Below are 10,752 nucleotides of genomic sequence, written 5' to 3'. Positions count from 1 at the left end.
CACTAGCCAATATCTACTGATCTGAAGCACGGTCAAAACAGCATTTGTACTTTTATGTCTAATATTCACATAGATATGGACATAGGATTAGAGTATTATCATCCTCGTTGTTCTGTTCTACATTCTTCTTTCGTCGCATTTCAACTATAATATCATAGGTGACAAATTACTCCTTAATTTTGGCGCGAAATTTTAACGTTAATTTATAATTTCACATGTGAAATTATAAAATTGCCATGCCAACGCGGTAAGCGGCAAGATGGCGTCCGTGATAAAAGATGTTTTAAAGCTTAAACTTTGTACATTTTCGCTTGAATTCCATCTTAGCCGTCTAGCCATGTAATAAGACTTTTGATGATATTTTATATTTCAAAATGTCAAAACGACTTCTAGACTTAAGCCAATTACATAAATCGCATCGAGCGGATTTTTGAGCGTTTTACACGCCTGACAGGCACCGTTTTCAGTTCATTCAAGACGAACTACGGTCATAATGACAGTTTGACAGTTGATTCATCTTCGAAACTTTTTGTCAACAGTAAAAAGGAATCTCTAAAAGGATTTCTTCAAAGACTAAAAAACTTGCGAACTTGAGCAAAATGTATGCTTTCAACTTTTCAAAGCTCGGAGTTCGCGATGCAATATACCAGTCAAAAACCTACGATTGCAAGCGTATTTTGTCACCTGTGGTATTAAAATGTAATCAAATGGTATACTCTTGAAATTAGGAAATAATTTCACTTGCATTTTGTCAAAATGTTTATAATTTCCCTCGCCTAAAGGCTCGGGAAATTATTAGCATTTTGACAAAACGCGCGTGAAATTATTTCCTAATTTCACTCGTCACCATTTGATTACCAATACTAATTCGCTAAATCGGGGTAAATTTTGCGTTGGGGATTCCGGGTTATGATCGTTATAACGAGGATTTCGTTATATCAAGGTTCGTTATATCGAGGTTCTGTTCCATACATTTTACTGTAACTGCGGGTTGAAGAATATCGTTCATTATACTGAGGACCTCGTTATATAGAGGTTCGTTAAGGAGGTTCCACTGTAATACACAAATGTACAGGAGTGTACCATTTCAACGGTAATTTAGAGCAATTATATCAACGAACACCCTAGCTTGAAAAATTGTACGGTTATCCATGTCAATTAAATATACAAAAGTCAAGAAGAAAAGAAAAAACAACAACAACGACAAAACACAAGAACTAAATATATCCCTACATTTAAATGAAATATTGTACCCTTAGGTTTGCGATTTCAGTCATATATTTAAGCCTTCGGGTCTGAATTATTGGCGTTAATTTTTATTTATTTGGAGCAAGGATTTTTACTGTATGGATTTTATTATTTTTACGCCATGTTTGTGATAAGAGGACGTCCACAGCTCAAGCGCTATAATTTGGCAAATGCGCAAATATGAAAAAAAGGAGGCAACAATTGTTTGTTTTCAGTTCACGACCAAATTGCTCGTGCTGAGACAATACATGACTTATCTATAATTTGCTTAAATAATGCGTAAAACAGATAAGACAGTGTAAAATATCAAAATGTTACATGTTTAGTGCCAGTGTTAAAATACAGCTGGCTTGTTGGACATTTCAGACTTTATTTTCAAAGTACACCAGTTAGTAAATGAAATACAGGCACTACTATTTCAGTTCCTTTTTTGTCCCTTTCTGTTAAAAAATGTTATTTTGGTTTGATCCATTAGGGAGACTCGCACAGCTTGTTGGGGGTGCCAATTAACTGGTTGCTCTCTCCTGACCCCCCCTACAGTCTTGATACTTGACGTCACACAAAGTTTTTTTCTTCCGGAGATTTAAAAAAAAAAAGAACAGACCTATCGGTAAACTTTGCCTACATGTAGACCCAACCGGAAGCACGAATATTCAGAGATTCTTCTACAGTGGAACCCGGCTTTACGGACACCCGCTTAATACGGAAAACCCCGGCATTACGGACAGTTTCGTTAGTCCCGACAAAAACCTCATACATTTTCTCTTAAATCAACCCGCTTAATATAGACACCCGTTAATACGGACAACGGAGACTTCTCTGTCCCGAGTGACAACCTGTTATACATTGTCAACCCCGCTTTACCGAAACGTGTTTTTTTGTGCATTGTCAATTTTCATTGACGCGATTATTTCTTTGCTTCTCCCAGGTCACGTAATGTCAAAATTCGACGAGTTACAACGATTTTATTACAAAGAGTTGCTTAATAGCGTGACTTGCAAAAGTTTTTTAGAATCTTCAGTCCGCCTTGTTGTGTCACAAGCTGAAATTAAAGCTTCCGTGCAAAGTAAAGTTATCGACTTTTTTTTAAATGAGTTTGCAAATTTTAAGGACAGTTACGGACAGAATTTCAGCTACACAGGAAATAAACTTAATAGAAAACGTTCTGTTGTTGTTGAAATGCGTTTAGTTTCTTGAATTATATATAGTAAAGTTGCGAAAATTTTAAATAATTCCACTGTCGAGTTTATTAAAGTTTTGGTCGAGTATCTGACTAAATCGGAGTTCACATTTTGCCTTTGACACAGTAACAGTACAATAAAACGACTTTTTGTTGCGGTAAAAAAGTTTGCCTTTGTCTTTACGCCGATGAAACATGTATTCGTGACTTTTTCTGAGACCCCGCTTAATACGGACAATTTGGCCTGTCCCCTTGGTTCCACTGTATTAGCTTCTATTGACACCATTTTGCCAATCTCCGCCTTTGTCCGCATTGCGGACCTTGCAAAGGAGGCGGTTACCAAGCGCGTAAACGTCAGCTCGGCAGCTCACGTCAGCTGAAAACCTGGGAAAAACAAAAGCTCTTCCATGGTTCTTCGAAGCAAAAAGGACTCGAAAAGGCACCTCAAAGCCAGGTTTGAAGGTTTGAACTAGCTTTTTTAAAACAATCTTTGAGTTAGTCAATGTCATTTCCGAATTTTATCAACACGAAGCTAAAGCAAGTCCCCGGGAAGCAAGTATTATTCTAAAAAGTCTTTGCTCCGCCCCCGCTCCGCCCCGCGAGCTGGCGGAGTTCGTCAAACGCCCGGGTCAAACGTCTATTAAACTTGCTGCTTGTAGGAAAGAACGTGTTATTCCAAGAAGGAAAGGACTATCACTAGCAAAGGAAGCAACTTTAAACAAGGGAAAAACTCATGTAGCACGTACTAACAGTTTTGAGGACGTATGGACTCGACTACGTTGTCACTATTTTCAGGACCTGAACAATCGATGAAATCGATAATCGATGGCAATCGATAACAATCGATGACAATCGATATCAATTAATCGATTGATATTGATAATCGATGAACAATCGATCGCTAAAATTTTTGTGATTATCGATTGTCATCGATTATCAATTTCATCGATAATTGATGACAATCGATCAATTAACTAACATCGATTTTCATCGATTATCAATATCACCCATTACCAATTCAATCGATCATTTTACTGCCATCGTTTTTCATTCGACTAGTATTTGTTAAATACGTTCACTTTAAAACACACGGTCTCTCTTGTATGTTATATTTTATTAGCAGCAACAACGATAACCTTTCCAAAAAATGTCAATACAACGAGAAACATAAGCTTACTAACTTAACAGTAATAAGGCAATAATTATTTAATACAAACGTTTTGAGCTAAGTCTTATTCGCCTCCATCAACGAAGTGTACGCTTTTAGGTCTGGTTTGCTTTCGAACCAACTCCTGGCAAAGTAAATAGAAATCGCAACTTACAGAATTCCTCGCTGTCAAAGTACTAATTTTTCTAAAATTCTGTCTTGTAGTCCACTAAACGGCCGCCTTCGATGTCAAACATCTTCTCGCTAGTCCAAAATATTTCAAATCAAACAGTAGCAGAGAGAACTCAAAAATACGTCTTTCATACGTCGGAACGAAAACGAGACAACAGTGGGAGTCTGGGGATGAGTTTCGCCTGTCACGTCCGCCATTTTGACTCGGTCACGAAGAGCGAAGTGTCTTTGGAATTCTAGCGCTAGCAAACAGTAGGAAACTCAAGTGAAAAACAGAAACATTAAAGCTTATGATGTAAACCCTGTGTAAACCTCATCTCAATGGAAAGGAGCTTTATTATTTTTTTTACAAAACAACGTATGTAAGTATTTACTTCATGCTTCGGATTGAGTGTGTGTTTAATGCCAATCGATGGCAATCGATGAAGTTCGCGACCACCAAAGTGTGATTATCGATTGATCATCGATTGGCTGATGCCAATCGATGCCAATCAACAGTAATTAATCGATTGTCATCGATTGATCGATTGATTTTCCGATCATCGATTTTTATCGATTGTTCAGGTCCTGCTATTTTGAATCATTTGTTTCTTCACCATGTTCGGGTTCACTGATGAAACCGCACTTCTTTTCTCCAGCACTTAAACTTATTATTTAGTTATTTTAAGCTTACATGATACTCAAAGTCGTTTCATTTCAAGGTCAACCGTTCGGACACACTATGAAGCTGTCTGTATAAGATATCAGCTAGCGCATTCGAAAATGTTACCTGGTCCAGCACGAAAGGAAACTTCAGCTTACGTCAGGTATTATCATTTACTCTTATTTTAAATTCCTGAGAGGGACTGTACAAACCGTCTTAACTGTTGATAGTAATAACATATCAAAATAAGAAAGGAGGGGTGGTAAGGGGGGGGGGTGTAGGGTCAAGCGCACAGGTCACGACAATTAATAAAAGCACTTGCTGGAGTGCATGTGGTTTCAGGTATATTTGCTCCATTTTTCATAGGAACGGGCATAACCCAACATGCATAACTCGGTGTAAAGTTTGGACTGAATTTGGCTGTGACAAGGCAGAAATGTTTTTTTTTTGTCCATCTAAAAGAACAATACACATGTGCCATGTGGTGCTGGTTTCACTTGAAGTTGGCTGACGGGTGGCATGGATGAAATAAATGTCGTTTTTGATAAGCATGATGAAAGATTTTCCTGATAAGAGAATCTTAAGTGAGTTTGAATGTAATGTTTTAGCCCCCAACTCCAAATAACTTTATGAAGTTAAACAGGTGAAACTAATTTTATTGCTGTTGTTGTAATTACATAACATTTGAGGTTCCCTGTGATGGTACATGTAACAGCCATGTTAACACCATAAAGAAATCCTTTCGGTGTGTATTTGATTCTTACTTTTCTAACTGCCATAAAATATTTTTATACTTAATATAAGTAGCAGTAGCAAGAATTTATTTAATTGTCAAAGCAATGAAATGCTTGGATTGTAATAGTTGAAGCGAAATATACCTTAATTGCTGTTATTATAATTTTTCCAACGTCTTGGTTGTCTCTCTTGGCCAGTTCTTTTTGATAATTTCACACTGAATTTGCATGTACCAGATAACCCGTAACTTGTCCAGCCATTAAAAAATTGTATGATGCACCACCAAACTTCAAGTTGAGTCTATTTGCCTTTTGCAGCATGTTATTTATCTGCAACACATTTTTAAAAGGGCTTGGTATAACTGATGCTGGCACCACCAAACATTTTTTTCCTCTCAAAATACCAAACAAATGTTACTAGAATGTACATGTACATGTGTATGTACTCAGAATCTAATTTACTACTGTTAGGTATGACAATGTAAGGGAGATATAAGCTCAGTTTTGCTGCTTGCTACTTGCACTTCTTTTATGCGCTTAAACGGTTTGGGTGGACAAATAACATGGTGACCATGAGATTACGCTTGTTATTCCTTGTCAACATGTATGAATAGATAAAAGATAGATAAAACTTTATTTTGACACGATAATAATAAAAGCTAAAAGCTTGTGGGGTCGTGTATTTAAATTAACTATGCTAACTGCTAAGATTAAAATTACAATTCTTATATTTACAGTAAAATTAATTATTTAATTAAATACTAACTAGACTGTTGCTATGTGTACTAAATGTGTACAATAAACTAACTAAAACTAATCATATATAAAATCACTGTGTCTGGCGGGTTGATGAAGCCGACAGCGCGTTAAAATTAAAATCTTTAAAATATGCTCTATTCACAACATGCTTTCTTAGCTCTAAAAAACTTGAAAAACTCTTCTGTTGATTGTGGTATTTAACAATGTTCCAAAGAACAGATCCCTTGTATCTGAGTGAATCCTTAAAAGAATAGCGAGTTGAATCTTGGTATCGAAGATAGTTATTTTCCTCGGAGCAAATAGCCATGACTGGAGTTGTCTAGTATCGATTTCGTCAGGGGCTCGGGCAGGCTGCCGTTGTTTGCCTTATAAAATAGCCTAAGGATGTCGAGCTTATAATACAGGGAAATGGTAGACCACTGATCATATTTGAGCACATCATTTGAGGGCATGTCCTTTGGGTCATTGTAAGGTGTGAATACCTTGATTTACTCACTAACCTGGTTTCGAAAAAAACTTAAACTGTGCAGAATAGCAACAACCCGTGACCTTCATTCTTTGTTTTGATGGTTGCCACTTTTCATTGTTGTAGATGGACGTATATATGTCATTAAACAATCCGGGTCCATGTTGTTCACAAAATTCTGCCATTACATCCGGGTCATACAGGTTTCCTCCTCCATTTCTGTTATGTGTGGTGAATGCTTTATGGAATTGCTGCACAAGGATGCTGAATGTTGTATCTCCTGTATGGGGGTAAATTCAAAGAATGAAGAGTTTTCACATTTTTCTTGTACTTTTCTTGTATTCTGAGATTCAGTCACTGATATGAGTCTAAAGGATGTTATGAGTGGCTTAGAGTGTGCTATGATATGTGGGTTAATGATAATTTTTCTTTTTATTATACCATACTAAAACTTGTTAGTGCAAATGGTCACTAATAGAGACCTTTAGCATTGCGTTAATGGCAAACGGCTGCTAGCAGTTTGAGGTGTCCCGTTTGCTGTCATCACCAAAATTGACTTTAGCATGGCTTTGACACTTTAACGCCCGTTTAACTTTTGAACTCACTTAGATGGGATTTAATATTTCCAAAGCCTACCTTTAAAGAGCCTTCTTATCTTCTTCAAGGTATTTTGAGATAAGGCCATTCATGCTTTCTGTACAAGCTCGCCCTGAGAGCACAAAGGGTTTTTTTGTCTTCCGAATAAACAGGGGAAAGTACCCTCGCAATTTCCTCATAATCAGCGGGACATTTTGGCCTTGGCTGGGCCACCTTGGTCGCCAGCATCATGTCTTGGCAAGTGTTTGGCCATCAAAAAGGTATTTTCTAGAAATACAAGAAGGCATAGATTGATACAGAACTCCATAACTGTTCTTCTTTGCATGCACATGTTTAGGAATTTTGAGCAGCCATTTTGTTTTCAACTTCTTTTGCCACTTGGTTTCCTTTGTTTTAAATCATGCAAAATACATTGTTTTTTAATCACAAAAAACGACATTTGGATCCATAAAAGGAAGAAAATTCTTACTGAAAGTGTCAAACGTGAGTTGGTTTCGTTAAGCGGCCAAAAAAACCTATCCGTAAGTCACTTACCGCTGGAGCGCCTTCTTCCCGTCAAAACTGGAACCGCAAACTGCAAACGTGATGGCAAAGCGGTGGTCACATGACATTCTCAGGTTCGCCGTTTGCCGTAAACGTGATGCTAAAAGTGCCTAATAAAGATTAGTAGAAACTCAGCTGTGTTCTATTGGAAATCCGCGAATCTGATTGGTTCTCCCACTGATTTCTATTCGCCGATAGAAAACAGTCGCGCGCGAGAGAAGCTCTTTAAGCGGTAAATTTTCTTGATTTTTGTCTTCAAAGTGCACAATATTGTAGGTTTTGGACTGCAATCCTTTAGAGTTTCTACTAAAACAATTAGACTACTCGCCCGAGTTTTCTATGAGCGATAGTCAACTCGGCTGCGCCTCGTTGACTATTTGCTCATAGAAAACTCGGGCTCGTAGTCTAATTGTTAAATAGTAATGTCATGTTGGCCTTCTAGTTTGGGGTTAGTGTACATGTTGACTGTTGCCATTGTACATGAATGTAATAAAAGTACCTTGAAGTTTCCTCTGAAACATCATGTTCTGCTCCCTCAATTCGTTGTTAGCTTTCTCTGTTAGTTGTTGGCTTTTCAACAGGGATGTATTTTGCTGAGTTATTTCTATAAGCAAAGTAGCTATCCATTAAATTATGATCCATTTAAAGCATTCTAATAAAGGGGACTACATTTTGTTAATATTTACCTGTGTCATGATTTGTTGTGGAAATTACATACAATTCTGTTTTTTTATTGCACTCTTATGGGCCTCAAATTAAAGAAGTCTTAGTTTTAATAGAACCTCATAATTATAAAGGGCATACTATTAGTATGTAAACAATGAGGCAACCGTAATGACCTGGGGAAAGGGACTGTAAATGGAAGTAAATTGTGTGGTCATCATCAATTTATTGTAATTTACAGTATTTCACAGACTATACTAGGAAAGCCAATGCAATGTTTGGTCACACATACCTTCAATTTTGTTCAATAACATTGTGTTCTTATCTTCTGCTTCCTGTTGGCGTTCTTCCAAATTTGGTTTTTTGCTGCTCGAGGTCTTCAATTTTTTAAGCAGCTCTCCATCATCAGGGTTATAACTGGTGGACTCAGACTTTGAGCGCTGGTCCATAAAAAATAAGAAAACAAAACAGTGGACATGACTGGCGGTGTGCCAATCCTCAGTCAAGTATCAACAGTTGTGTGAAACCAATTGAGGTGATTAAGCATCATCACTGCTGACCTTCTGCCTTTGCTATACGTTGTATTTTTATCAAAAATTAAATTGAATAAAAAATGAGTGACTTAATTTCTAGATAAAACATAGACATAGACTTAATTTAAGTGTCAGGGTGTTTAGCTAAATAGCTAATTGGGGACATCAACATAAATATACAAATATAAAATATAAAAATACTAATATTATATAAATAGATATATAGATAAATAGTTGAAATTACACAAATATGTTTTGCAATTCTAATAAGTTAAAAGACAAAGACATTAAAAATTGGGGAATGTTTACTTCACTTTCAAACAATGAGGCTTCTGTGGCAACCTCTATATTGGATACTGTACTTTTAACAGCCCTTGGTTTAATAATGCATTTTCTTAAATACCTGTGAGCTACAGTGTTAACCCACCTCATAACTATCAGTCCTGGTGGTGGTGGCGGCGACGGCAGTGGAGGACTGTTTTCTGGGCTGATGGTATTGGTGATTGAGTTGTCTTTTTTACAGTATGTGGTAATGAAGGATGTTGTGATGTGATGTTTTGAAATAGTATTCAAAGTCCAGGAAGATTTTCCTGAATCTCCGCCTCCCTAATACATGTGGTTGTGAAGTTGGACATTGCAGTTGATGAAAAGCTGTGGAAAGCTTCTATGCCCACTTGGTCAAACCTCGGTATTTACAAATTGGTTTTGGACTTAAACTCAACTGTCCCTTCACTTTGAGGTTTCTATTCTTGCTGGTCATGGCATTCCTTTTTTTCCTCAGCTTCAGAGAACACAGCGTCGGAGTTGATAGAAAAAGGCTTGTTGTTTGGTGGTGAGCAAAGAAAGCGATCAGTGGTGGCACAAATGGACTTCATTGACGTGTTTTTGTAATACGTGCTGTCTTTCTCTCTTGGGGAGGTGTAAAAAAATTTTAGGCATTCATTTGTTTGGAGATGTCTTCAAATCGTTTGAAATTTTTTTAGGCCAACCAGACTTGACAGTGACTTGAGGTTAGCATTTTTTCGTTGTTATGCAGTTATTAAATGATCAAAACATCAACAGTGAATGACTGTAACAATTGTTGTTATTTTACGAGTGAAATTCCCACATATGTACCATTAAATAGGTATGTTCATGCCGAACATTGTGGCTTTCATCATTTTTATGACTGAATTTTTAATTCAGGAAGTATAGTGGGTAGTTCAGCTTCACTCACATGGTTGGTTGGTCCATCAGCTGTAAACGTTTTTAAAGTCAGTGCACTACTTTCCTTATTAGGTAAAACTCCAACTGATGACTCATAGTCAGAGTTTTTGAGCCAGCCAGAGGGCAAGAAATGCACTAGTTGGAGCTGAGAATTTACTTAAAGGTTGTATTTGCACTTTTAAAAACAACCAAAATTGTATTCCTGTTGGTAAATAATCAGCAAAGAAACTGCAGTAAAGATTGTTATACAACTACTTTATAAAGCTTTGAAAATGATTATAGATACATTTACAGATACCGACATGGGGTTATCTTGGTGTCCCCAAGGCATCTAATCAACAGAGCCATCTTTCAATTTTGTGAGGAGAGCAAGATGTGACAAGATGTGACTGTTGAAGTCATTTTTCCTATTGCAATACTATTGCGATAGTCAAATTACTATTACTATTTCTATTGCAATAGCAGTGACACAATTGCAATACTATTGCGATAGTATTGCAGTTACGTAACTTTATAGTGTTGCAATCATTTCTTTGATTTAAGAAGAGATGATCAAACACTTGCCCTCGCTGTTTCTGATGAAGAAAAAAAAAACAATCAATAAAAACAACTGCTTTGTGTATTTATGACAAATTTAACACTATGGCAGTATGCCACAGAAAAAAGATTTAAGAGGCAGTCGCCATAATTCCGGTCTGCCGATTTTCGGATCAGTGACACAATTGCCTTCAAACTTTGCCCACGAGTCTATCTTAATTCAAAAGCAAATGAAATCACCTTAGTTTTTGCAAATATCGCAAAATAAATTTTTTATGAATTTTTTTTCGATTGGACCGCGACT

General features: G+C 36.9%; 1 long non-coding RNA gene across 1 annotated transcript in view; it reads left to right on the top strand.

Annotated features, from left to right (window-relative positions):
• Window positions 1–4,474: 4,474 nt before the first annotated feature.
• LOC144652382 (uncharacterized) overlaps window positions 4,475–10,752 on the top strand; it is a 63,575-nt gene continuing 57,297 nt past the window's right edge. The window contains exon 1 of the long non-coding RNA XR_013570526.1: window positions 4,475–4,573. This is a non-coding gene — a long non-coding RNA (uncharacterized LOC144652382). The remainder of the gene's footprint in view (window positions 4,574–10,752) is intronic.

Source organism: Oculina patagonica, chromosome 4, assembly GCF_052425735.1.
Source record: "Oculina patagonica isolate OP01 chromosome 4, crgOcupat, whole genome shotgun sequence".
Classification (NCBI taxonomy): Eukaryota; Metazoa; Cnidaria; class Anthozoa; order Scleractinia; family Oculinidae; genus Oculina; species Oculina patagonica.
The sequence above is the reverse complement of the archived record's forward strand: the minus strand, read 5'-3'. Positions and strand labels throughout refer to the sequence as shown.